This window comes from Plecotus auritus, assembly GCF_963455305.1.
Source record: "Plecotus auritus genome assembly, chromosome: 2".
NCBI lineage: Eukaryota > Metazoa > Chordata > Mammalia > Chiroptera > Vespertilionidae > Plecotus > Plecotus auritus.
The window spans coordinates 135,701,333-135,727,421 of NC_137771.1; the positions used below are offsets into that span (position 1 = coordinate 135,701,333).

At 35.3% G+C, this 26,089-nt stretch overlaps 1 protein-coding gene and 1 pseudogene across 7 annotated transcripts in view; one reads left to right on the forward strand and one right to left on the reverse strand.

Moving 5' to 3' along the window:
- CADM2 (cell adhesion molecule 2) overlaps nt 1–26,089 on the forward strand; it is a 1,275,304-nt gene that overhangs the window by 680,010 nt on the left and 569,205 nt on the right. The window lies entirely within an intron of this gene.
- Nucleotides 19,503–24,566, reverse strand: LOC308242616 (ras-related protein Rap-1b-like; annotated as a pseudogene). The gene is made up of 2 exons: nt 24,477–24,566; nt 19,503–20,029 (listed from the first exon to the last, which is right to left on the reverse strand). The product of its transcript is annotated as a ras-related protein Rap-1b-like (transcript).

Genomic DNA, 26,089 nt, shown 5'->3' on the forward strand with positions numbered 1-26,089 from the left:
TTGGTACTCAAATGCAGAAGGATCCCAGAAAGGCACTTTAAGAATGCCTCTTCCTGAGCACCTACTGCCTGAGATTCTGATGCAGGCCTTGTGAGGCACCCAGGAACCTGCATTTTCATATGGACATCCTGTGCAATGTAAATCCAAAAGGGAAGGTGGTCCCAAGGCCCTAGTAATGAAGAAAACTATTAGAAGTGAACACTGTTAAAGGTATTAGAACACTTAAAACATTATTATAAAAACATTCATTTCCTACCTCCAGGAATAAGTATCCATAAACTTTATACTCGACAGACATGAAACAGATTACACAGCGATTTTAATCAGAAAAGCTCCCAAGTATTTGTTCTGAGTGAAAAGGAAAATGATGGTATATGTGTGAATAAAATCTCAGTGTGGCAAGTAGGTAGTGAATTGATCGACTGTTTATACTTCAAAAATAATGTGAGCTATGTTCTAAGGTGTTCTTGTTTTATCTTAGAGATCTCAGTAATGAGAATTAAAAAAAAAATGACAGAAGTTGAACATGGTTTAAAAGAGCTTTATCTAGGCCTAACCAGTTTGGCTCAGTGGATAGAGCATAAGCCTGCGGACTGAAAGGTCCCAGGTTCAATTCCGGTCAAGGGCATGTACCTTGGTTGCAGGCACATCCCCAGTAGGAGGTGTGCAGGAGGCAGCTGATCAATGTTTCTCTCTCATCGATGTTTCTAACTCTCTATCCCTCTTCCTTCCTCTCTGTAAAAAATCAATAAAATATATTAAAAGGAAAGAGCCTTATCCACCTAAAAATCAGTATTACTTACAGGTACAGGGTGATAAATTGTCATATTTTTGCTAAAATAGGTATCCAAACAAAAGGCCATACTGGAATTTTTTATTTAATGTGCTTTAAAAATGGCATGAATATATTCAAAGTTTGCCTATCTTTAAAAACATAATTCAGAGCATTATATTAACAACTTAAAATCTGGTGATCTTATTTTTAAAAAATCTAAGTGTGCCATTCCTTCCACTGTGCTTTTACATATAAAGTAAAACGTAGAGTTAGGACAAGTCATTCCAGTGTAATAATTATATGAATTGTATGAATATTTTATATACAAAAGCAGTGTTTTATATGTGACTTATAAAATACTGAATGTGTGTGAACCTGGTTTTAGATACTTGTCAGTGTGTTTGATGATTTACGATAATTTAAAATATTTTGTGTTGCTTCCATCACACTCTTTGTTTTCTTGGTTCTCATTTACAATGCAATTTAACACTTTTTCTACAACATCTTAGATGTTATTCTTTAAAATAACTCCCTTGGTTCAGATACTTACAAAAATGCTGATGAAGAAAAGAAGGTAGAGTGTCCAGTGGTATTTCTTTTCTTTCAGTGCAATTTAAATTGATTTAATCTACGTACATTTTATATAACCAAAGTAATTATGTTATTAGATGATATGCATGGAAGCAGGAAATAGATGAATCCACCTTGAAATTTGGTATTATTCTTATTTCTACCCTAAGTCTACATTATACTTTTAAATTGTAGTTCAATACATTTGCTAGAAAAAAACAGTAAATTTATATGATACATAGAAATACCTTATAATTTTCTATTAAATACACCCATAGACTTTGTTTCACGAGGTATTTTAAATCTTCACAGGATTTATACGTATATTGTCATTTCCATTATTCTTTATTAACAGCATCAATAATAATTATATGTATCTGTATATAGTTTATAGGTCAGGTTGCAATTTTATTGAAGAAATTAGAAAGAGATTTGAAGTATTACCATATTTAAAATATTTTTAATATTAAAAGATGTTAAGATTTGATATATTTAAATATTTAAAGATGTTTATATTTAACTAAAACCCTAAGTAAGAGCTAAAATTTAAATAATACATATTATCTATATGTAAATTATATATATGGATATATGTTATTGATTTTACATATTCTAAAAATATAGCTCAAAAATTATACTGTAACCTTTTAAATGTCCATAAGTTTACCTTAAACAATGTTACTATTGAGAATGTTTTAGTAAATTAAAAGAGTCATGCAATATAAATAATCTATAAAATTCCATACAATTTACAATGGTAGAAGTAGTATTTAAATCTTAAAACTTATATCAAAACATCATATAAATGTTCCTCAGCCCAGTTGAGAGAAAGCACAGATTGCTCGAGGTGGGCGGAGACACTGTTTGTTTCACAATTGCAGTGTTCTGAATAATTTTGTATTCTCTCATTAGGACCAACAGCATAGGAAATCAGTCACCAATCATTTTACAGTGCTCATAATATCTTGTGCATGCTTAGGCAACTATATGGTGATTTATAAATCAGGACAGGCATCAAAATTGCTGAACTCAGAAAATAATTCACAGTGTCAATATGAATAAATTTTTGATTTTGACAATATATTTAGTTCAATAAAATTGTTTTTATTCATGAACAAATTTGAAAGGTATTCAAGCAGGACTCTTAAACCACTCTGAATTATTGGCTTTATTATTTTAATATAATTTTCATGTCACTTTGTGGTAACCTTGTGACTGCATAACAAAACTAGGAAAAGAGATCAAGGCAGGATAGAGTTATAAACCAACATGTATGATTTTTTTTTCCTCCCCTTTAGAGAAGGTAGAGGGAAATTATGGGTTATAGTCAGAGTTACCTAATGCCTCAAGGTTTCCTATAAGAATGAGCTGAGGTGATAAAATTTGTGTGTGTATGTGTGTGTGTAATTGCAGCTAAGATGAAAATTATGTTACTCGCCCTAACCGGTTTGGCTCAGTGGATAGAGCGTCAGCCTGCAGACTGAAAGGTCCCAGGTTCGATTCCGGTCAAGGGCATGTACCTTGGTTGCAGGCACATCTCCAGTAGGAGGTGTGCAGGAGGCAGCTGATCAATGTTTCTCTCTCATCGATGTTTCTAACTCTCTATCTCTCTCCCTTCCTCTCTGTAAAAAATCAATAAAATATATTAAAAAAAAAAAAAGAAAATTATGTTACTCATGAATTTGGAGAAAACAGATATCAGAGAATTTAAATAGGAATGAAAATAAAATAAACAACCCACAATTTTATTAAAATACTAGAGGCCCAGTGTTCATGGGTGGGGTCCCTCGGCCTGGCCAGTGATCAGGGCCAATGGGGTGGCCTGCCATGGCGGGAGGGACTGCAGGAGTTTGGCTTGCCTGGAAGGTATTGCAAAGGGGCTTCAAGGCGTGTCTGGCCCCATCTTGCCCATTCCCCATCGGGGCCAATTGGGGCCATCATGCTCAGTCCAAATTGGGGCTGATCTGGGCTGGCAGTCCCAACTCATGCCCCCAGCCTCACAGCCCCAGCTTGCGCCCCCAGCCTCGCAGACCTGCAGCCCTGCCTGGCACCCTGCCTTGGCCTGGCGCTGCCCCTCTCTTGCTCCACCATCCCGCCTGAGGGGCAATGGATTGAGGCTGGGTCCCCTGGCTGGCTCCCTCAGTGCTTGGGAGCCAGGCGGGGCCCCACCCCCTATGAGGCGATCAGCAGGACAATCAGGCCCCCATTTGCACCCAACTTGGCCTGGCGCCGCCCGCTTACCTGCTCCACCATCCCGCCATGGCCCCACTATCATTGGGGCCCATTGGAGCTGGCAGCACCTTCACTGCCATCCACTGCCAGTGTTGTGTCACCAACACCCACCATATTCTGCGTTGCCCCCTGGTGGTCAGCGATGTCATAGTGAGGGGTCAAACTCCTGATTAAACAGCTGCCCAAGGGAACAACTTGCATATTAGGCTTTTATTATATAGGATGTACTTTAAATTTTTCAACATAATAGTAAAATATAAGTTGGTGTTTACCCTATAGATTTTTGTTACCTTAAACTAGAGGCCTGATGCATGAAATTCATGCAAGGATAGGCCCTTGCAGCTCCAGCTGCCTCAGCCCTCACAGCCCTGGCTGCCTCGTGGCCCCATGGCCCCACCCCCTCCCACTGGTCATTCTGGAAAGTCATTCCCCCTTCTAGTCTAATTAGCATATTAGCTCTTTATTATATAGGATATTCTTTCTTAGGAAAACCAAAGATAACTAAATATGATTATTACTGATATAAAACCCAGTTTGTGGCTCTTCTGAAGAATTAAATAAAATAGTAGCCCAAACTGGCTTTCATTGGGGAGAGTGAGATCACTCATCCTAATAAGGTACTGTATTGTAATGATAATAGTTTTGTGCTTTTTGATGAGTATACTGACACACCAAATGGTTCACTTAGTTGTAAAAAAGTCAATCCGCATTACTTTATATAAGCCACAAGTAAACATACGTTCATTGTGCTACTTGGAGACACTTGAGAATATTTAATCTACTATTGAATCCACTACAACCATGTTCCCTGGCCACAAACGTGATCCTTCATAAGATATTATTTCACTATTGTTATGATAATAATAGTTAGTAGGTGTTACTCAAAATTCAATTTCTTGCATAATCCCATAGACATAAATCTATATTTGTAACACAAACCCAGTCTTAAGACAAATAATTTAAGTATTAAGAAAAAGGAGCAGGTGGCATACTTTCAGGTATTTCTCATATTTGCTTGTCTGCTCATAAAACCCATCTAATTAAACTTTAGGAATGCAGACTCCAAATTTTCCCCTGGTGTGTGTTTGGGGAGGGGGCACATGAGCACGCATGCATACACATGCACTATAGAGAGAAATATTATGTTCTCTTTGTTTCTCAACTCCACAGTTTTTATTAGTAACTTATAAGTCCTCATGTGTTTCTCATTAGATAGAATCAATTGTAAGAAATATAAATATATCTGGAGGAAGAAGCCTGACTCTGCTGTTTTGAATATAAATTTTGCTAATGGTGGGGTAATTTCATGGTTTGTAACAAACAGTGGCTAAGAAGTTAGCACCTCTATTTAAATAATAGGATAAAAATCAATAATATGGAGTCTTTCATAAAATATCCAGAATGAATTTTCTTTTCAAAAAGGCTTTCAAAATATCATAACGGTGTAGTTAATATATTGATGTATTTTTCTTACTAGATTCAATTTACACAATATGCAATGAGTTAATTAAGAATTTTGTAGGCTTAAATTTATGGTTCTGATAGTCATTTCCATTTTCCAAAGGAACATTTCTTATAATATCTTCTATGAAAATGTGTGAATATTTGTACATTATATGCTCACAGCTACTTGATAATAATAACTTGAATTTTTATAACCAAAGCTTGATTATCTATTTCTTCTACTTTTCAGTTAGGAGAAGTGTTGATTGAGAAGCTATCCCAATATTTAGCATGTATGAGGTCCCATGCAGGGTACAGATGGCATCTTAACCCCAACCATATGTTTAAAGCATCTCCTTCATTTGGAAGTCATACAGGAACCAAAACAATCATGGAGAAAAATGGTCTTTAAATTTTAATTTTATCTCAATAAACCATTTCTCTTGTGTACACATCCTTTGCCAAAAATGAATTTTCTTCAATATACAGCAAGCCAAACCTATTTGTGAAGGCCTAAGCAAAGACTGATGAGTGTGCACTTGATTTGATGAGAGTTAGATTGAATTATCTCTGTATGGAGCTAGGTGGTGTGTTTTTTTGTTTGTTTGTTTGTTTTTTATGTGTACACATTTTTGAGTATTTTCAAATAATGTACAAATAGCTTGTGCATATCTTTGGAGAGTTTTTGGATTTTACTCTCCATTTATTTAATTATCTGTAACATTGTTATATATCATATATTTAAAATTCATGAACGTACCTGGCAAAATACATACATACTAAATATAAGCATATATATACTACATTCACCTCAATGTTTCTTCTAAAACCTAATTAGTAATAGTTTTACTCTAACTGTATAAAAGTAATTTACTTTTTTTAGATTTTGCTTTTGTGTATGAAAAACTCATCTACTTTGATAAATTTATTATCCTATACATTTTTCTAGTTAAAATCTAAATGGATACGGCCTGTCTTTGTAGGTATTCATTTCTCAAAATGTAGTCTATATTTTTTGGTAACATGAACTCTCCATGTTTTTTAATCTTCTAAATTAATATAATATATAATAATATATTAACAAATTCATCAGTCACAACTTATTTACATCAGACTGAGGTTTGGTGAGGGATTAGATAGTAAATGTGTTCATTCTTTTTGTTTGTTTTAAACTGGTGCATTAAGCATTCAGAACACAATACAACTTTTTAGAAAATTATTTTTATTACCTAAGTCCTAATTCTCTCACAATTTAAACTTGACTTCTCTTGAGTTTGAAAACAAGCCAAGATTTGTGGGAAGATGGGTAGAGGGAAACTCTATTTAGTGACAACAATTTTTTGAATGTTATTAATTTAAATGGAAAGTTTAAGGTATTAAATTATCAGATTTTCCCATCTGAAAGAAATTTTGCTCCGAAAACCTCCTAATAAGCCCACCTAAAGAAATTAAAATAAGCACGTCCATGTTGGCATTAAAGTGTCTTGGAATGGGAAGTTCTTTGAGTCATAGCTCTAGTTTTGAAACTCAACTCAGCCCTCTGCTAGTTCTGAAATGCATAAACATTATTTTTTTTTCTGGATTAGGAAAATGCAAAAGAAATCTTAAAGTGAAAAAAAATGTGTTTCTGGGAATGTCTCCCAATTTTCCAGGAAACATTTCTACATGCCTGTAGTTTCTTTCAATGCTAAGCTGGTGAATGAGGGGATACCAGTTTTATTCACCGCCGGCTTCTGCACCAGCAGCAGGTGCACTGGCTTGATGACCAGCAAGGTCACTGGTGCCACAGAATCTGAGTTTCTGGCAATAGACACTTTGTGTGAACACCCTTATTGATGGTGGTCCAAGCAATATAGAAGTTGCCAAAGAATGATCTGAAGGACTAGATATTGCTTTAAAAACGTAGATAAAAGAAAGAAAGGATGAAAGGAGTAGAAAAAAAAAAAAGACCCAGATTCAAGTGCTTGGCTTACTTCTTACACTACACCTGCCAAATCCAGCCCACGTGGAGCTGAGAGTTGCTGCCACTTGAGAGGCAGACACGCTGTGTGGAGGAAGTTGGAAGACTGAAAAGTCAGCGCTGAAACTAAAAGCGAGAGTGCCAATTCAAATGCTGAATTGTGCACAGAATTTTCCCCCCCCTTTTTTTTTTCCACTCTGAGGCATTTCTTTTACCACCTCCTGTTTTGATCTAAAACAAAAGTTCTCAACTCTCAGTAACCAAATTGTTATGGTCTTGTTATGCACATTTATACAATAGTTCCAAGTGAATAGGGTTATTAAAATGGCTTTGCCTGTAAACTAATCAAACTTTAAAACATACACAAAATAATATGGCAGTCACTCATAAACCCAACCCCAAATATCAAATGAGAATGTGTTGTCGGATTTCCTTCAGATTTAAAAATAGTGAGGGGAAAATCTTAGTGCTACCTTTCCCATATGTATTTTTGAATTTCAGCACATCACTATGTATCTGTAATAATAAGACTATTTATTTCAAAATATAAATTAATTGTTTTGTTCACTACAGCATGTCTCTTTCCTAGAACAATTATAATTGCATAGAAGATCCTCAAAAAGGGAATACAAATTTTTAACTGAATGAGTGCTAATGCATTATGTTATCCCTTCACAATTTTCCTTTTCACTCAATAATATGTTTTTGATATTTACTCATGACCCGGCCTCAGTGTGTGACTCCACAAGAGTTTCTTTAGTCACTCCAATGTCCTTTTACTCTTATAAACAACATCCAGTGAGCTTTAAATTAAAATTCCAAGTTAAGGTATTCATCGATACCTTGGCAACATGTTTAAGATGTAGTGTTTTATGCTCGATGAGATCTTAAATTCATTGGAATATTAAGTATTACCTCACTTTCATTCTTATCACCAATAATGTCATCCAATTAAAAATTAAATTGATTTCTTAGCTAAGGAAACTCCCACTTAAAAATTAAATTTAAGTCAGAGGACAGATAATTTAAATCTTCCATGGAGTTTCAAATTCCACGATCTGTCCATAATAATAAGACCTTGACTTATTGTTTAGGAGATCAAAACAGGAGGCAGTAAAACATTATGAATATCATTTACTTGCCAGCTACTGCTTAGGCATTGGGAATATAGCTATGAATATAAACATCTGTTCATTCATTCATTCAATAAAAATATATTATACCACTCCTTTTTTATGTAGACAGGCATTGTGCTGTGATACAATTTTAAGGGCAAACAATATACAGACATTGAGTTTATCTAATTTGAAACTCTACTAAAATTGTCTAAATATCTTGCCTCTGCATATTTATGTCAGCTTTACAATTTCAGAGAATGGTACTTCTCATTTATTAAAAGCAGGAAATAAGCAAGAGAGGATAAAAACATTTCTTTGGGAGGTGATAATAATCAGGAAAAATCTAAAGATAATTTTGTAAAAAACACACCTCAGATTATAGGTAATAAAACAACCAAAAACAACCCAGCTGTCTAGTAAGGCTACAGATGCTCTAATAAAATTTATGTCAACTTTGGTACTTGAAGCTGGGTAGTGTTCACTCAGCACGCTATGAGTTCTTCGCTTAAATACTGTAGATAGTTTGGGGGGAATGTGGAATTTAAGACATCTGGACTTGAATCTGCTAACTAGTCTTCTGAACCTTCTCATAACCAATAACTATAATACCTACTTAGAATTGGAGACATGCATTATGTGTAACATAATTGCTAACCCCTGGTATAATCTTAACAATTGCTAATTTCTTTGTGGAGGAAGTGGGAAGACTGAGTTTGGAAAATACTGTATCTGTCAATACTATACCTCTCTCCACAATTTATGGCCTGATTGAAAATATACACACATTCATCTTTCTCCTCTATTCACTTTTATTTTTCTGATAGTAAAGTGAGAACAGATGTATAAGACAGCTAATAAAATGTGCTATTATACTTTGTTCCTGTTTTACTGTATGACCCTTGCCTAAATCCACTTTCCTGACCTGTATTAGAAATTTGTCCACTTTATTCTATTTTGTGAAGCTATATGGTGTGGAGAAATATCTAATGTGTGGCTTAAAGAAAGTTCTTTTATAAGAAAGACAGTAATGTCCTTAAATTTGCTAATCAGTTTCCTTGAAACATGAACACAGTGCCAAGCTGTAACACTGTTTCTGACATCTTGCTCAATTTATAAATTGGAACTGATGCTACACTATCACATGGGAAAATAAGATTCTATATATTAGAAAATTATTAGGCAACACAACTGTGCCAGAATGTAAAAGTCACTTAGCAAATGAACTTAATAAATTATTAAAAACGTGAAATTCTGTTGGGGGTTAAGAGAAGGACACTGCCACATAAAATTCAAGCAATAGCAAATCTGGCAGAGTACCGCGGGAAAATCTGTATATAGTAATATTGATTTTCAGGAGTTTAGTGAGTAGATGAAAGTGGATATTTGATATTAAATCAAATACCTACTTACCCACACCACCATTTTAGATCTTTGGCGATCTAGAAAATGTTTCCACATATTGCAAGAACAGGGCATTTTTGGTGGGGGAAACATACTTTTTCTTAAAGCACAAGACCAAAACTAAATTAATCAACTGATATTACTTAATTATAAGGAGACAAAAAATACAAGGAAAAGAACCACTAGATTACTGATATGAAATTGTGCATTCCATAAATATTTATTTTCATATAATATACTGAGAATGTAGCTATTTTAAAAAAATCTGAATCATGTTGCAATTAAGTTAAAAATGGAAATATTTTAAAGCAAGTCTTGACAAATTGAAATCAGTCAAGTAAAATTGTGAAAAGACTATAATAAAACTGACTTTTTGCAATGCTAAAAATACAGGATCTATTATACTTGAATAGAAGTATATTGGTATTTTAAGATAAAGGAGAACCACTAGTTTTATTTCTCCTTCAAAGTGCAAGCAAAGTATTTTTGAAAGAGAGAGATGCTATAGAATAGATTAGTGTTATTTTTAATTCTTTTGTTATCTATGAACCTGCCAGCATAACCCCTTGAACAAAACCCTAGATCTATACAGAGGCACTGGATGTCACCAGGGATTCTACTGCTGATTGTCATTATCTTGGGAACTTAAAAAAATAGGTAGCTGAATTCCAAGTCTTTGAGTCAATATCTTCCTTCACATATGGAGCCCAGAGGACAGATGCAAATGAAAATGAAGTTAGTGGCTACAATTTTGCACATAGATTATTAACCCTGCAGCCCTGTCATATGTGTTGACTCAGTGGCCTGTGGGAAGCATGGGGAAGTGGACATTCTGGGTGCTATAAACATGCATCCTGTACCAAGAGAACATAGACCTCCAATGAGTTACAGCGATTCTGTATTCATTCAAGTGTTTAATTTGATCCAAGAATATTTTAAGTGTCTTCCTCTGGATTCCTTTAGTAGCATTTAACTCTATACATTATTTTGTCTTTACGATAAGAATGTAAATGATTTCACAACAGAGTGTCTTTTGTCCTTATTTACATTGCTTTGAGTGGTTCTAAAAATTTAGTTGTTCAGCCCTAGCTGGTTTGGCTCAGTGGATAGAGTGTTGGCCTGTGGACTGAAGAGTCTCGGGTTTGTTTCCAATCAAAGGCACATGCCCAGGTTGTGGGCTCAATCCCCAGTTGGGGGAGGGGGAGGCATGCAGGAAGCAGCTAATCAATAAATATCTCTCTCTTCCTCTCCCTTCCTCTCTAAAATCAATAAAAATATATTAAAAATTATTGGTTCAATGCCATTAGTTGAATTTTCTGTGTAACAAATTAAGAGAACATGATGTATTTTCTTTCCCTCTCCATTTTTGTGGTAAATACACATAACATAATATCTAATATTTTAACAATTTTTAAGTGCGTGAATCTGTGGTAGTAAGTGCATTCACATTATTATACATTCTCCCTTAGAACAGTTGGACTTTAATAATAATTACAGAACAGAAATTTAGAGATGAGATATGCCTAAAGGCAGTGAGAAGTCCCAGAAAAGAGTCTAGTCTGGGCATTCTGGTGGCTTATGATATTAAAATAATGAAGTTAACTTAGACAACAAACATCCCTAACACTCTAACTCTGTGTCTCTATTGATACTCCTAGGGTCTGTTACTTGATTTAAAATGTTTATAGAATCATTAACTGCACAAAGTTAGTAAGATATGTGATTACTTTATCTTCAGGACACCAACTCATGCATTTATATGTGGGTGCTTGCTACAATAATTTTAATGTATATACTTATGTATAAGCCAGAAAAATATATATATATTTTTAAAATAACTAGATGTTAATACTTATATCTAAATTATAGGAAGGGAGGAGAAAAATATATATAAGAGGTGTACCAATCTACCAATTCATGACTGAAAAATAAAAACTACCTAAGGATGTGAAGAAATAACTCACTGAAATGTGGACTTTGAGATTTGTAAAGTAGATGTTAAATAATTATTCCATCAAAAAGTACCAATATGTGAAATAAAGTAGAAAACATTAAACATTCTACATGGACACAAGATGTATAGCTCAAAATTTCACATATGTGTAAATATAACTTATGACAATTGGCATACATCTAGCAATTTTAGGAGCTGGACAAGAAGTCACTAGCCATTGTGAGCAAGACCAATTAGCTAGGTTATGGTGTTCTTGATTGCAGATGGTATCAAGCCAATCTATTCACACTACATGGGATTTTTTTTCTGTTTATGCTCACTGAATAGCACTATTTATAACTGCTCACAGAGTTGTTTGGCTTTGTACCTTGTGCATGTATCTGCCAACCTGCTTGTAATGAAAAAACAATAATTTGAACCCTATTTTAGGTTATTTGCATTAACTATATTTAAAAAGGGTTTAGAGTATTTTAAAGAGACTGACATTTAGAAAGTATAATCTCTCATGTAAGAAGTTTCATTTTTGTCTCTTGAGGCTTCTGTTTATATAAGAAGAAAACTGCAATGTGACATTTGCTGAGTGTCTGCTGAAATAATGCTACATCTTCCGGGCACCCCTTAGACTTGCAAATGGTGGCAATTATTAATGAAATAAATGAAAGCATTTTAGATCACAAAACTATTTTAAAGTAAACTCGTTGCATTTGATGCATACTAACTTTTCAACCCTATAATAAAAATGTGGATTTAAAAGGCCATTTCTCTTTGTGAATCATATCTTTCTGCTGTCTAAACATAAAATATACAGGTTTTTAATTACCACTTACTAGGAATGTAGATGTGAAGAAGACAATCTCTCTGTTAATCTCTCCTCATTTCTAAAATATAGATAATAACATGTTCTTATTTTTTTGAAAATCCAATGAGATTATGTACTGAAAATATCAGAGGTGTATTATACATAAAATTAAATATTAGTTAAAATATTTATTCAGAATTATTTTACATTTAAGAATCCCCAATCCATTCCATCTTTAATTTTTTTAACTTTCTTTCTTCTTATTGTTTGTTTGTTTGTTTGTTTGGAGACCAACTTGTTTATGAGTAAGGACTTAAATGTCCACCAAAATCTAGAGCATGGAAGGTGGCTCCACAGGAAATGCTGGCAGGCTGCAGCACACTACCTCTCCCCAAGGCTCACTTGAGTTGTAGAAGACAATTGAATGTGTTTGAGGCACCGAAGCTTTTAGAAAAAAAATGTTGCTAAATATTTTATTTTGTTAATTTATCAAAATGATGGCTTGATAAAATAGTCTAATTTTTAATTCTGCAAATGGCTAAAAAATCCCTAAATATATATAGCAAATGATTTTTGCCTATAGTTCAAAGGATTTATTTTAATAGATTCTACATAAGATCCCATCAAAATGTGTTAGTAATAATAACACAAAACAAGAAATTATACATTGTATTTAGGTGTCTTAAAGGTGAATTATCAGACCTAGAAACTGAGAACCAATTTATGAAACTTCAAATTTCCTTAATATATACTTTAAATTATGAAAAAAAAAAACTACTCTCTTTCCCCCACTCTAAAAATAAACTACTTATTAATGTATGCATGGTTTTATCCTTATAGCATCCTCTATTTTAAATCTAATTTAAAGTAAGTCCCAGAAAATCAGATGGAAAGTGAAAATGAATCATTTAGTGAAGTAAAATCTAACTACAAACATTTAATAATATCAACTACATAAACAGGAATTTATAGAAGAATAATTTCAATCATTGCATTTTATTGTAAAAGTTGACATTAGATTGCATAATTATTTCCTATATTGAGTGTATGTAATCTTACACCTATTTGAATCAATGAGAAACATAAATACCGAAACAATACAATCATTTCTAGAATACACTAGAAACCTGCTAAAAGGTGAAACTATCTCATAGTGAAATGTTATGTAATAGCATATTTTGTAGTAACTGAGAAGATGGAAATTTATTTAATTTTTTAATAAAAGTGTTCTAATACCCAGGACAAGCGATCTGTGGAATATATATTTTTAATTACTCTGCATATTCAAAAAGGAAAATGTTCTGTTGAGCACTGTTTTCACTTTGATCCAAGACAATGATGAAAATGAATGCTCTGCAAGTGAAGATCAGGCAGCCATGCCAGGCTGAGACTGGCAACATTATCAGGCCAGAGCAAGAATCAGGGAGAAGAACATGGCACCTTAATTGCTCAAAATTAGAAAAATCTACTCAGTGTATTAAAATCTGAATGTGTTGAATTTTTGTTTTTGGTTCAGTTGAAGTAGGGATTATAAAAATTTAGTAATTTTAAGAAATCTATGCAGCATCATTGGATAACCATCTAATTGCAATCGGAAATAACAAGAATGTTATTCAACATACTTTCCATTGTTTTAGTGCTGTCCTTCTGTTAGGAAGTAGGCAGACTTAAATCTGTCCTCAGCTCCTGGAACATCTGTGGTTTTCACAAACAACTTTATTCCACATAATGAATGCTGTGACTTTTAAGTGACTCAGTTTTCCTCTTTGAATTGGATCCTAGAGAGCTTATAGCCAAACATATTTCTAATTTTTAGGGAATTAAATGTACATGTACCATATCCCCACTCTGAACCTCAATTTCTTTATTATATAAAGAAGATAATGACTATTTCCTAGGGTAGTATTGACGATTAAATGGGCCAACGCTTTTAAAGCATATAAAAGAGTGTTTGGTGCGTGTAACCTCATCGGGTGTATGATTGTGCCCATTGTAAATAAAGACCTCTGTAGGTGTGTGGTATGCAACATGTGAGCAACATACCTTAAATGACTCTCTTTGTTACATTTTTCTTTCTTTATAAAAATGTACTCAACATTGTTATATTACATGAATTTTGAAAGCAACTTAATTCTTTTTAGTAGAGCACAAGTAATAAACAAATTAGGATTATCTTCCCTATAACTAGTTTTTATATTGTTAAATGTACTTAGGGAGAAAAATGTATTGTTTGGCTTCTATTTTCTCCTCCCTGGTGGCCATAGTAAAAGTATTTATTAGTATTGTTTTTTTTTAAATATATTTTATTGATATTTTATAGAGAGGAAGGGAGAGGGATAGAGAGCCAGAAACATTGATGAGAGAGAAACATCAATCAGCTGCCTCCTGCACACCTCCTACTGGGGATGTGCCCGCAACCAAGGTACGTGCCCTTGACCGGAATCGAACCCGGGACCCTTGAGTCCGCAGGCCGACGCTCTATCCACTGAGCCAAACCGGTTTCAGCTATTAGTATTGTTTTTGAGAAGAAAAAGAGGAAGGCTGTGGGCAGGAAGTTTAACATGTATGAAGTGTAGGTTGCAGGGCAGAGGTAAGGTGGGAGAGCAGAACAAGTAAAGATAATAAATATCTGAAGGACATATTCTAAATGTCCTTGCATATAAGACACTGAGACATTTTTAGTTCTTTGTGAACACTGTGAAGTCATCATAGGTGTTTTTTTTGTTGTTGTTGTTTTAATCAAACATTTCATTTTGTGACAATTATAGATTCATGTGAAACTTTAAGATATAATAGAGACATTCCATCTAACTTTACCCAGTAGTAGAACACAGATAATGAAATGGTAACATCTTACAAAACCAGGGTACCGTATCACCACCAGAGAACTGACGTCAATACAGTCACCACAAGGATCCCTGGTATTGCCCTTCTGTAGCCATACTCACCACCCCTCCATCCCCATTTCTGATCCCTGGCTGTTACTAAGAAGTGTTATCTAAATGGAATTAAATTGCATGTACTTTTAAAAATTATCTGGGGTAGTTGTTTTTTTAAAATATTATTCACTCTAATTATTTTGGATCTATGCAAGTTGTGCATGTATCACTAGTTTGTTCTTTTTTTAATATCTTATGGTAAGAATAATCATTCAGCTGTTGGAAGATATCTGGGTTGTCTCTAATATTTGGCTAGTATGAATAAACTACTCTAAATATTGTGTACAGGTTTTTGTGGTAATATCTTTTTATTTCTCTGGAGTAAATGCTCAATGGTGCAATTGCTCTCTGGTATCATAACAGCATGTTTAGTTTTACAGGAAACTGTAGAAGTGTTTCACAAAGTGACTGTGCAATCTAGATTTTCACCTGCAATGCACAGGCTATCCAGTATCTCTGAATGCGTGCTCGCATTTGGTGTTGTCAGTACCTATTTTAGCCATTCTGTTAGGTGTATCATGTCACCATAGGTTTTTAGTCATGGCTGAATTGATTTATCAGTGTTTTAGAAAAAACTTTTCAATGGCAACAAAATGGGAGATGGAATGAAATGGGTGAAACTCGAGTCAGTGATATTACCTAGAAATCTTTTGCATGACAGATCACAGAAGAAGACCTGATCTGTGGAGGGCAGGGGATGTTGGGAGGGACTCCTGCAAGAATCTTAGAATCTTGTAAAGATCTTATACAATATTTCTAGACATTTCTAGATTGGCAAAGTAAAGCTGGTTGTTTGATTCAAATTCAAAGAACATTTTCTTTGTTCTCCAGTGGCAGAACAACCCTATTATTTAGAAACACAACTTATTATATATGACTGTTATTCAGAGAACAACTAAATAACAAAAATCCTTAATGATTATTCTTTAAGTTACATTGCTTTTATGAGTATAGTTTAAAAATTTGACAGAATAATCTGAAAACTCAGGATAGATAACTGCTAAAAGATAGACTGATATATCTTTCAGTCTATATATTCAGTTATCAATCTATCTGTCCACTAGCTATGTCTAAAATATCTATTTGATTCATTTCTATTCACTTACGTTAAATCATTTTAGTCCCAAAAGAAACCTAAATAAACAAGCGTTAATAGTGAATACACATTAAAAAAGAGTCTACCCAATATTACAGAGGAACTACTTTATAAAACCCAGGTAAGATGATTATGAAACCCTAATAAATAGGGATGAATATAAAGAATCAAAAAGGAACCTTAACCAGTTTGGCTCAGTGGATAGAGCATTGGCCTGCGGACTCAAGGGTCCCAGGTTCAATTCCGGTCAAGGGCATGTACCTTGGTTGCGGGCACATCCCCAGTAGGGGGTGTGCAGGAGGCAGCTGATCAATGTTTCTCTCTCATCGATGTTTCTAACTCCCTATCCCTCTCCCTTCCTCTCTGTAAAAAAATCAATAAAATATATTTTAAAAAAAGAATCAAAAAGGAATAAAAAATATTTTAAGAACTGAACTAATAGGTTTCACCAAATGCAAACTATAGTAATATATTTAGCTTCAGTCTCATAGACCCACAGAGCAATTCATGTCTATATTGTAGTATTAAAGTTCTCCAAGCTCTAACATGAAATTTTTCAGGCATGTAGTATTTGTGAGAGCACAAAAATAGGTAGCATTTCTTAAAACTGATTTTGGGACTTAAATTGGAGTATAGAAAATATGAAATCTAACACAGTGATTGGAAATACTGTACATTATTAGAGATGGTTGTTTTATAATCTAAAGGCAAAATATAGAATTCTGGTTCTTCCATTACACATAGTATCTATTGCCACACATCTGAAAATCAATAAACTTGTTTTGGGAGAGTAAATGATTACTTGATAACTTATCTTCTACACCATCTTGCAGTAAAAATATTACCAAAATTGTGTGTGCATCTAATCAGGTGTGGAGTGCTATTGGAAAGGAAGAATTTCAGTGCACAAAGGGAAAACTGAGTTGAGATTTTTAAAGAACTACCTGAGAATCTTTTATTTTTCTACATACATAACAATATTAGCAGCTTGATCACTGTTATTCTTATTCTTGCTAATTATGCAAAGTTGATGTTAAAGTGTGGGCTTATATAGAGCTGCTGGTAGACTGCTCTAGAAATGAGAGCTTCAATCTTTTGCAGTCTGAATTTGTTACTCCCTATAATTTGGTTTGTACCATTCTGAAGTAATAATGCCATACAGAGACCTTTATTTAACATAAAGCTCTAATAATGTTACCAATGAATCTGCAAAGTAAGAACATTAAACTAATAAATTATCTATATAAATGTACTTTCAAGATGTTAATAATTTATTCCAGGTAGTTCATTTCATATAATTTCTTTCATTGCAATGGCTTTCTTCAGTTAAGTTATAAAGCTTAGTGAAATAGAATTATAGCCTTGAATTGTTACACTTAAGAAGACTTTCAATATAGTTCTCTAAACAGTTTTCTTTTCTGCTGAATTTTGTAGGCTATTAATTTAGGAAAATGTCAGCTTGGTGTTTGTGTATGTGTATGTGTTTAAAAATTAGTGAATAAGTAAAAGGAATTTTAAAAATAACAAAATAGTGGTTTAAAATTAGTTAAAATTTCTTGTTATTAATAACAGTTAAAAATACATATTTTGTTGTTCTATATATTTGAATAACTGTCTATGGCATATTGAATTATTTTATCACATTGTAGAATAAGATTTTTTTTTCTCATGCTTTATTGAGAATTCAAGTTAATGCCATTTCTCCCAAAGATGTTTATCTTGCAATTTTCATTTTTAGTTGTTGGTAGATTATATCATAAGTTAAATGAGTTTCTGGCAATGATGGGTAAGTCAATGACCATTCGTTTCCAGGGTATGCTGAATTTATATCAGAGTCACCAGCCCTACTAGGTTTACAGCTATGAAAGGCATGGTACTGAAACCAGGTAGGTTAGGCATACTTTGCAAAGAGCACTCACATTGCCAAAGATGAGGACAACTTCATAGTTTATGTTAGTAGTGCAACTAACAAGCCAGCATATAAGAACTTTGTTTTTAAACTTTGTGTGAATTTTCATGTTACAGAGCTTTATCTTATCTAATAAAAGAGTAATATGCAAATTGACCATCACACCAAGACACAAGATGGCCGCCCCCATTGGTCAAAGATGGCTGCCCCCATGTGGTCAAAGATGGCTGCCCCCATGTGGACACAAGATGGCCGCCACAAGATGGCCTGCAGGGGAGGGTAGTTGTGGGAAGTTAGGAGTGACCAGGCTAGCAGAGGAGGGCAGTTGGGGAAGACCATGGCCAGCAAGAGAGGGCAGTTGGAGGGGGACCCAGGCCTGCAGGGGAGGGCAGTTGGGGGTGACCAGGCCTGCAGGGGAGGGCAGTTGGGGGTGACCAGGCCTGCAGGGGAGGGCAGTTGCAGGGGACCAAGCCAGCAGGGGAGGGCAGTTGGGAGCCAGAAGTCCTGGATTGTGAGAGGGATGTCCGACCACCCATTTAGACCTGATCCCAATATTGTTCCCTATGTAAACAAAAAAGGAAACATATAAGAGATTTGAAAAATTTGCATGTTTGCTTCCCAACTGATATTAAAGGATACATCTTTAATCTAAGACATTATACTGAAAGGACTATTGTATAAAGACAAGATCACTATATCCACAGGATTTTTAAAAATTAAAAAAAAAACAAAAACTTTAAAGCTATGTTAATCAAAGCATTTTTTTGTATAATACAATGGTAATGACCTTGACTTTCTAATATAAATATATATATATATATATATATATATATATATATATATTACAATAAGCTACAACTATCAAGGAAGGGAAGTTATCTGGAGTAGTGTATGTAGGAGCTCTTCGGACTTTCTCTTATTATGCTTAGGTAGTCATGTTTTTAGGATTTATATTACTGTACTCTCCAATGCAAAGTATGGGCATGTTCAAGCATATGGTATGCCATTCCCATACATGTACACATTTGTGGGTGAACATGTCTCTCAGCAGTAAGAGTGGATTGCAGCCTCTGGTGTTACCAGCTGCATGCTCTAGGACTCTTTATAAGTAATAGTCTCTCTTGCGATACTAGGAAGTGATTAGAATGTGCAAACTGATGTAGTGGCTTCCGCCTGCCTCTTGGAGGGTACCACCCAGAAAGTCCCTTTAAGATGCTGGTAGGTTTAGCAGCCTTGGAAGGCTGGCACTGTTTAATTGGGCAGCAGTTCTCTAGACCTGGCTCAGAGCTACAATGCATTTAGTATGTTAAGCAACTGACACAATGACATTGCTGGGCTTCCCAGGACTGGAGTTTTTTCTGTTAATTTGCTGCACAAGGTCCTAGAAATCATATTAACATTTATTTTTTATTTTGCAGAGGATTTTTAAGAATGCAGAGTTGTTCCATTGTCTTGCTAGATTTTGACCTCGTTCCTTTCCTGCAACTCTTTTGTCTTCAGTGTCACACTTATTACTAAACAGAATCACTGGAACATCATCAATGTCTTTAACTCGAAAAATCTGTCCTCTCAGATCTTGTAAACCGTGAAGTGTGGACTAAGCTGTGATGGAATAAACTACTGCACAGCCCTGTCTATTTTCCATGTAGTCCCTTATGGCTATAAACTGTTCCGTTCCTTCAGTATCGAGATTTCTACCACACTGTGTGCATCTGCTTCAACTTCCTTTTTATAAGAATCTATCGTAGGATCATATTTTTCAACAAAAATTCCTTGAACAAACTGTGCAGTCAGAGCAGATTTTCCAACGCCTCCTGAGCCAAGAACAACTAGCTTATGCTCAACCGTGGTGCAAACTTGTCAAAAGCTGGTTCCTCTCACACTGTCACATGCGCCTGCCATGGTGCTCTGGCTGATTCACAGGCTTGACTCTGGGCAAGGTTTTCACAAATAAAATATTTTAATGGAAAAGATCTCATTGCCCAAAATGGCAAAGAGTTAATTGAGACAATAATAGTAATTTAATTCATAACCCAAATGTCAGTAACAATACAATGTAGAAAACTGTGTGACCTTAGTGACTGTGTCTTGACTATCTGTAAGTAGTATGATATAGTGAAAATTACTGGATTAGAGATCTTTGAATTCTAATTCAGGTTATGATCTTGCATAAATATATGATCTTGGGGGTTATGTTTTCTTGTACTCATTTTGTGCATAAAATGTAGTAGCTGGATTAGAGTTCAGATCCAAGATATCTATAATAAAACTATGACACTCACAGTAGCTTGCTGAGACCCTACAAGTCGATCCAATCTTGTTTCCTGCTTTACCCTTTTCAGAACCTCTGTGACTATCGATGTCTAGTCATTTAATTGTACCACTCTGTATAACATTTCCACCTTTAGGGACCAGGCCCCACAATCCCCACCATATCACTGAAACCATGTAAGAACCTATTGTATTTTGTTCATTAGACACAACATATGGTTTGAGTGAAATCATATGGTATTTGTCTTTCTCTGACAGTGCACAAGGGTTTCCTTTATCCACATCCTTGCCAGCACTTGTTGTTTGTTGGTTTATTGATGACAGCCATTCTGGCAGGTGTGAGGTGATATCTTATGATGGCTTTAATTTGCATTTTTCTGATGATTAGTCATGATGAGCATCTTTTCATATGTCTCTTTGTCATCTGTATGTCCTCTTTGGAGAAGTGTCTATTCAGGTCCTTTGCCCATTTTTTAATTGGATTTTTTTTAATGTAGAGCTTTATAAATTCTTTATAAATTTTGGATATTAATCCCTTATCAGATGTATCAGTGACAAATATATTCTCCCATTACTGGGCAGTCTTTTAATTTGTTTATGGTGTCCTTTGCTGTGCAAATACTTGTTAATTTGGTGTAGTCCCATTTGTTTATTTTTTTTTCTTTTGCTTTCCTTGTCTGAGGCGATATATCAGAAAAAAATATTGCTATGAGAAATGTCTGAGATTTTACTGCCTGTGTTTTCTTCCAGGATTTAGAAACTGACTCATAGATAGTTTCTGACTGACAGCTGTCAAAGGTGAGGTTAAGGGGTTAAGCAAAGAAAAAATTAAAAAATAAATAAATAAACCCTCAAGGACATAGACAGCAGTGTGGTGATTATCATAGGGAAAAGGAGTGGTGATAGGTAAAATAGTATAAAGAGGGGATAAATGGTGATGGGAGGAGATTTGATTTGGGGTGGTGAACACACAGTAAAATATGCTGATAATGTATTATAGAATTGTACACCTAAAACCTATATAATTTTATTAAGACATGCCACCCCAAAAGATTCAAAAAAATTAGAAACATTAAAAACAAGAAAAAAAGTCTATAGTAGTAATTTACACAAGAAGTAAGTAAAGTTCCGCTTCTGCTTCCCCACCGATTCCAGATTCTGCCTCGGTGTATCCATAAAATATCTCTCTTTATCACACTATGCACCCCTCCACTTCACTTTTCCTGGTTCCCTTACTTATGTGGGGCCAGACTTTGTCCAGTTACAGTTTAAAGCCCTTATTTCTGGTGCTCAGTCTTGGCGAGCATTTTTGTCTTGGAGACCCCCTTGCTCTTTTCCGTGCTAATGGGAGTTTGGACCTTGATGCTCACTCAGCACTGTCACTCAGTGCCTAATCGTAAACAAAGCATGGGTTTGCTTTAGCAACACAGTTTATCTCCCTGTCTAATTAGTGCGTCCTTGGCTGGGGTACTACCAAGATAGCAGAAACTTGGCATCTAGTTTTGTGCTGCTAATGAGGATTTTAGTCTGTAAGTATCCTTTGCCTTTAGCAACTTGGTTTATTCTCTTCATTTTGGGTCCACTTATTGTCAGTCCCTTACACTGTTCCAATTCTGTAAAATGATGCAAAGTTACAAGAATGTCTTCCTAGAATGTCTCCATGGCAGGATCATCTGCAAAAAGTGTTCCCCGATTGAATCATGTACAGAACCCACAAACTGTTCAGCTTTCCATGTCATTACTCACCTTCAAGGACTTAGTGGCTTCATCTCATTTAGAGCATAAAAACATTCAAATAGACCCAAGTTAAACAAAAAATATAACTTGGTAAATGTACAAAAGAAAATATATGCTCAACAGGAAAGCCCATGGTTGCATTTTCTATTTCATTAGCTATGCATGGAGAGTAGTTATCTCTCAGTTTTTTTTGTTTTGTTTTAGATTTAATATATCTTTATTGTTCAGATTATTACAATTGTTCCTCTTTTTTCCCCCATAGCTTCCCTCCACCGGATTCCCACCCCACCATCTGCCCTTACCCCCCCCCCCCTCCCCGCCACTGTTCTCATCCATAGGTGTACGATTTTTATCCAGTCTCTTCCCGCATCCTCCGCACCCCTTTCCCCCCCAAGAATTGTCAGTCCACTCCCCTTCTATGACCCTGATTCTATTATATTCACCAGTTTATTCAGTTCATCAGGTTTTTTATTCACTTGATTTTTAGATTCACTTGTTGATAGATATGTATTTGCTGTTCATAATTTTTATCTTTACCTTTTTCTTCTTTCTCCTCTTCTTAAAGAATACCTTTCAGCATTTTATTTAATACTGGTTTGAAGGTGATGAACTCCTTTAGCTTTTTCTTATCTGTGAAACTCTTTATCTGACCTTCCATTCTGAATGATAGCTTTGCTGGGTAGAGTAATCTTGGTTGTAGGTTCTTGCTATTCTCCACTTTGAATATTTCTTGCCACTCCTGTCTGGCCTGCATAGTTTCTGTTGAGAAATCAGCTGACAATCTTATGGGTGCTCCCTTGTAGGTAATTAACTGTTTTTCTCTTGTTGCTTTTAATATTCTCTATTTGTCTTTTGCTCTTGGCACTTTAATTATGATATGTCTTGGTGTAGTCCTCTTTGGATTCCTTTTGTTTGGGGTTCTCTGCACTTCCTGGACTTGTAAGTCTATTTCTTTCCCCAGGTGGGAGAAATTTTCAGTCATTATTTCTTCAAATAGGTTTTCAGTATCTTGCTCTCTCTCTTCTTCTGGCACTCCCATAATTCTAATGTTGGTATGCTTGAAGTTGTCCCAGAGGCTCCTTACACTATCTTCATATTTTTGGATTCTTTTTTCTTTTCTGGTTGAGTGTTTTTTGCTTCTTTGTATTTCAAATCTTTGATTTGATTCTCGTGATCCTCTAGTCTGCTGTTAGATCTCTGTATAATATTTTTTATTTCAGTGAGTGTATGCTTAATTTCTAGTTGGTCCTTTTTCATATCCTCGGGGGTCTCGCTAAATTTATTGACCTTTTCTAGAAAATTCTTGAAAAATCTTATAACCGTGGTTTTGAACTCTATATCCAGTCATTTGCTTTCCTCCATTTCTTTCATTTGTGACCTGTTTCTTTGTCTCCACATTTTGGATGCTTCCCTGAGTTGATAGAGTGGCTTTGTGTGCTAGGTGTCCTATAGGGCCCAGTGGCTCAGCCTCCCCAGTTACCTGAGGTGGACACTCTTGGTGCACCCCTTTGTAGGCTGTGTGCACAGTCCTGTTGTAGTTAAGCCTTGATTGTTGTTGGTATCACTGGGAGGAATTGACCTCCAGGCTAATTGGCTGTTAGGATCAGCTGTGTCTACGCTGGGAGAACTTCTGTGCTGGAGACACCCTTATGAGACAAGACTTGCAAAAGCCTCTGTGCTCAGCTTGGATGGGGCGGAGTCTCAGGGCAGAGCAGATAGCATTGGTTTCCTATCAGCCCTGCCCTAATAGGCCCCTGTGTCTCAGTGTCCCGTGGTAATCGCTGCAAGCACCTCTGAGAGAAAGCTGCCCTTGAGTTCTGCCCGTTGCCAGACAGTCCAGTTTCTTCACGAATGAGTCTGGGTCCCTAGAGTCTCACCCGGAACTGGAGTTCAGTGCAGTCAGGGGTTTTGTCTCCCTCCCACTTGAGAAAGCCAGCCGCTTACTCAGTTGGCAGCCCCTCCACGCCCGCGCACGCATGTCTCAGTACCTCTGCCTCCTGCAGCTCCTCTGAGTCTTTGTGTGCTTTTCTCTTTCCTTCTAGTTATAGAATTGTCACTCAGCCAGCCTTCCTGTGGTTCTGGATGATGTCCGTTTTGTCTTTTAATTGTAGTTTTGAAATTGTTGTGCGAGGCAGCAGTTTAGGTGTTTACCTATGCCACCATCTTGGTTTATCTATCTCTTGGTTTTGATATTAGAAGCCACATGTACACATCGGGTGATTGCTGCTCTCACTCATGCTAGGTGTTTTAATGAAGTTACTCATTAGTGTACTTTGCACACTCTCTGGCCACTAGAAGGGGCACCCGGTCCTGACCAAGGCAATGTTGGAGCTTTATCCTTTTCTCCAAATGGAGGACCCATTACCTAAGCTGGACGAGATTCTTTCATTGAGATTAAATGGTTGCTAGAGGTGTGAGAGTCTCTTTCTTCTTAAAATTGCTTTCTGTGAAGATATTTAACTCTTTAATAGGTAAAGGCCCTTTCTTTATTGCCAGTGCTAGGTAGGGTATGAAACAGAAACAGTGAGGAAGAAAGGGGCACACTGTCTGGATGTAGGCAGCTGTTAATTGATTACTTCTGGAATTGTCTTTTACAAGTTCCAATGAGTTCATCTTTTTCTTTTGCTTAACTTATTTTTGATTAGACTTCTTGAAAAATAAACTTTAACTTACCAAAAATATACTTTTAAAAACAATTGTTAGTAACTTGATAATCTAATGGTTTGCTCAATTATTCATGCAAGATAAATGGAGATAATAGTGACTATATCTTTGACATGATATAGATATGTTGCATTAATTATCTGAGATTATATGGTTGATCGTATTATTATGGAAACTTACAACTTAAGAAAACTCTACGGTATGTAATTTAAGGATTATGTGTGCAGCATATGTTTCCCCACAGACCACATAATTTGAGATGGTACCTATAGACAATAATATGTTACTCTATTGAATGAGGGAAAGGATGTGAGAGTGTAAGTGGGAATGTACTAGAAATATGATTCTTAAATGGTATGCACAAATATGTGAGATAATTTTTTTCAGGAAACTGTGAATAACTCAAATTTAGGACTAAAGAGGACACTCAAGTCCTAGAAGCGTGGCTAAATTTCCTGGAGCCTCATCCTGTACTCCAAACGGTTGAGGGTTCAATTCCTTATCAGAGCACATACCCAAGTTGCAGGTTCAATGCCTGATCTGGGCAGATATGGGATGCAGTTGATCAATGTTTCTCTCTCACATTGATGTTTCTCTTTCTTTCTCCCTCTCTTTCTCAAATCAATGAAAAACTAAACTCGAGTGAGAAATAAATAAATACATAAATAAATAAGAGGACACTCAAAATGTGTACACAGGAATCTAAATATTAAGAGTTCTAAACATCTCTAACCTCTATGAACTTTAGCTCCTTCATTTATGACATGTAGATGGGAAAAATATATTTCCTATAAAGACTTGTGAGTTTTAATACAATTTCCACAGTGCTTAGAAAAAAAATGCTATGTAAATGGCTTTGCATTATTATAGAGATAATGAATTATGTGAACCTCCTATCATATTCCTAAGATAGCCAGCTTTGTTTTAAACATAATTTATATGTTATAAAAACTAGTTATATAAGCGGTAAAATTATATATTTCAATAAAAAGATGTTTTCTTAGAAACTATAATCTAATCACCATTTGCCTGACGAATTAGGCAAGGGTACCCTCTAGTGGTATTATCCTAGAACTTCAGACATACAGTCCTCGTATCTGAGAAAGAATACAAAGTACCTGCAGATTCAAGGAACTTGATGGCCTTACTTGAGAACAAAGAATACCTGACAACCCTGGAAACATCATATCTAAATTCCTACCTTATAGATTCTATTAAGTT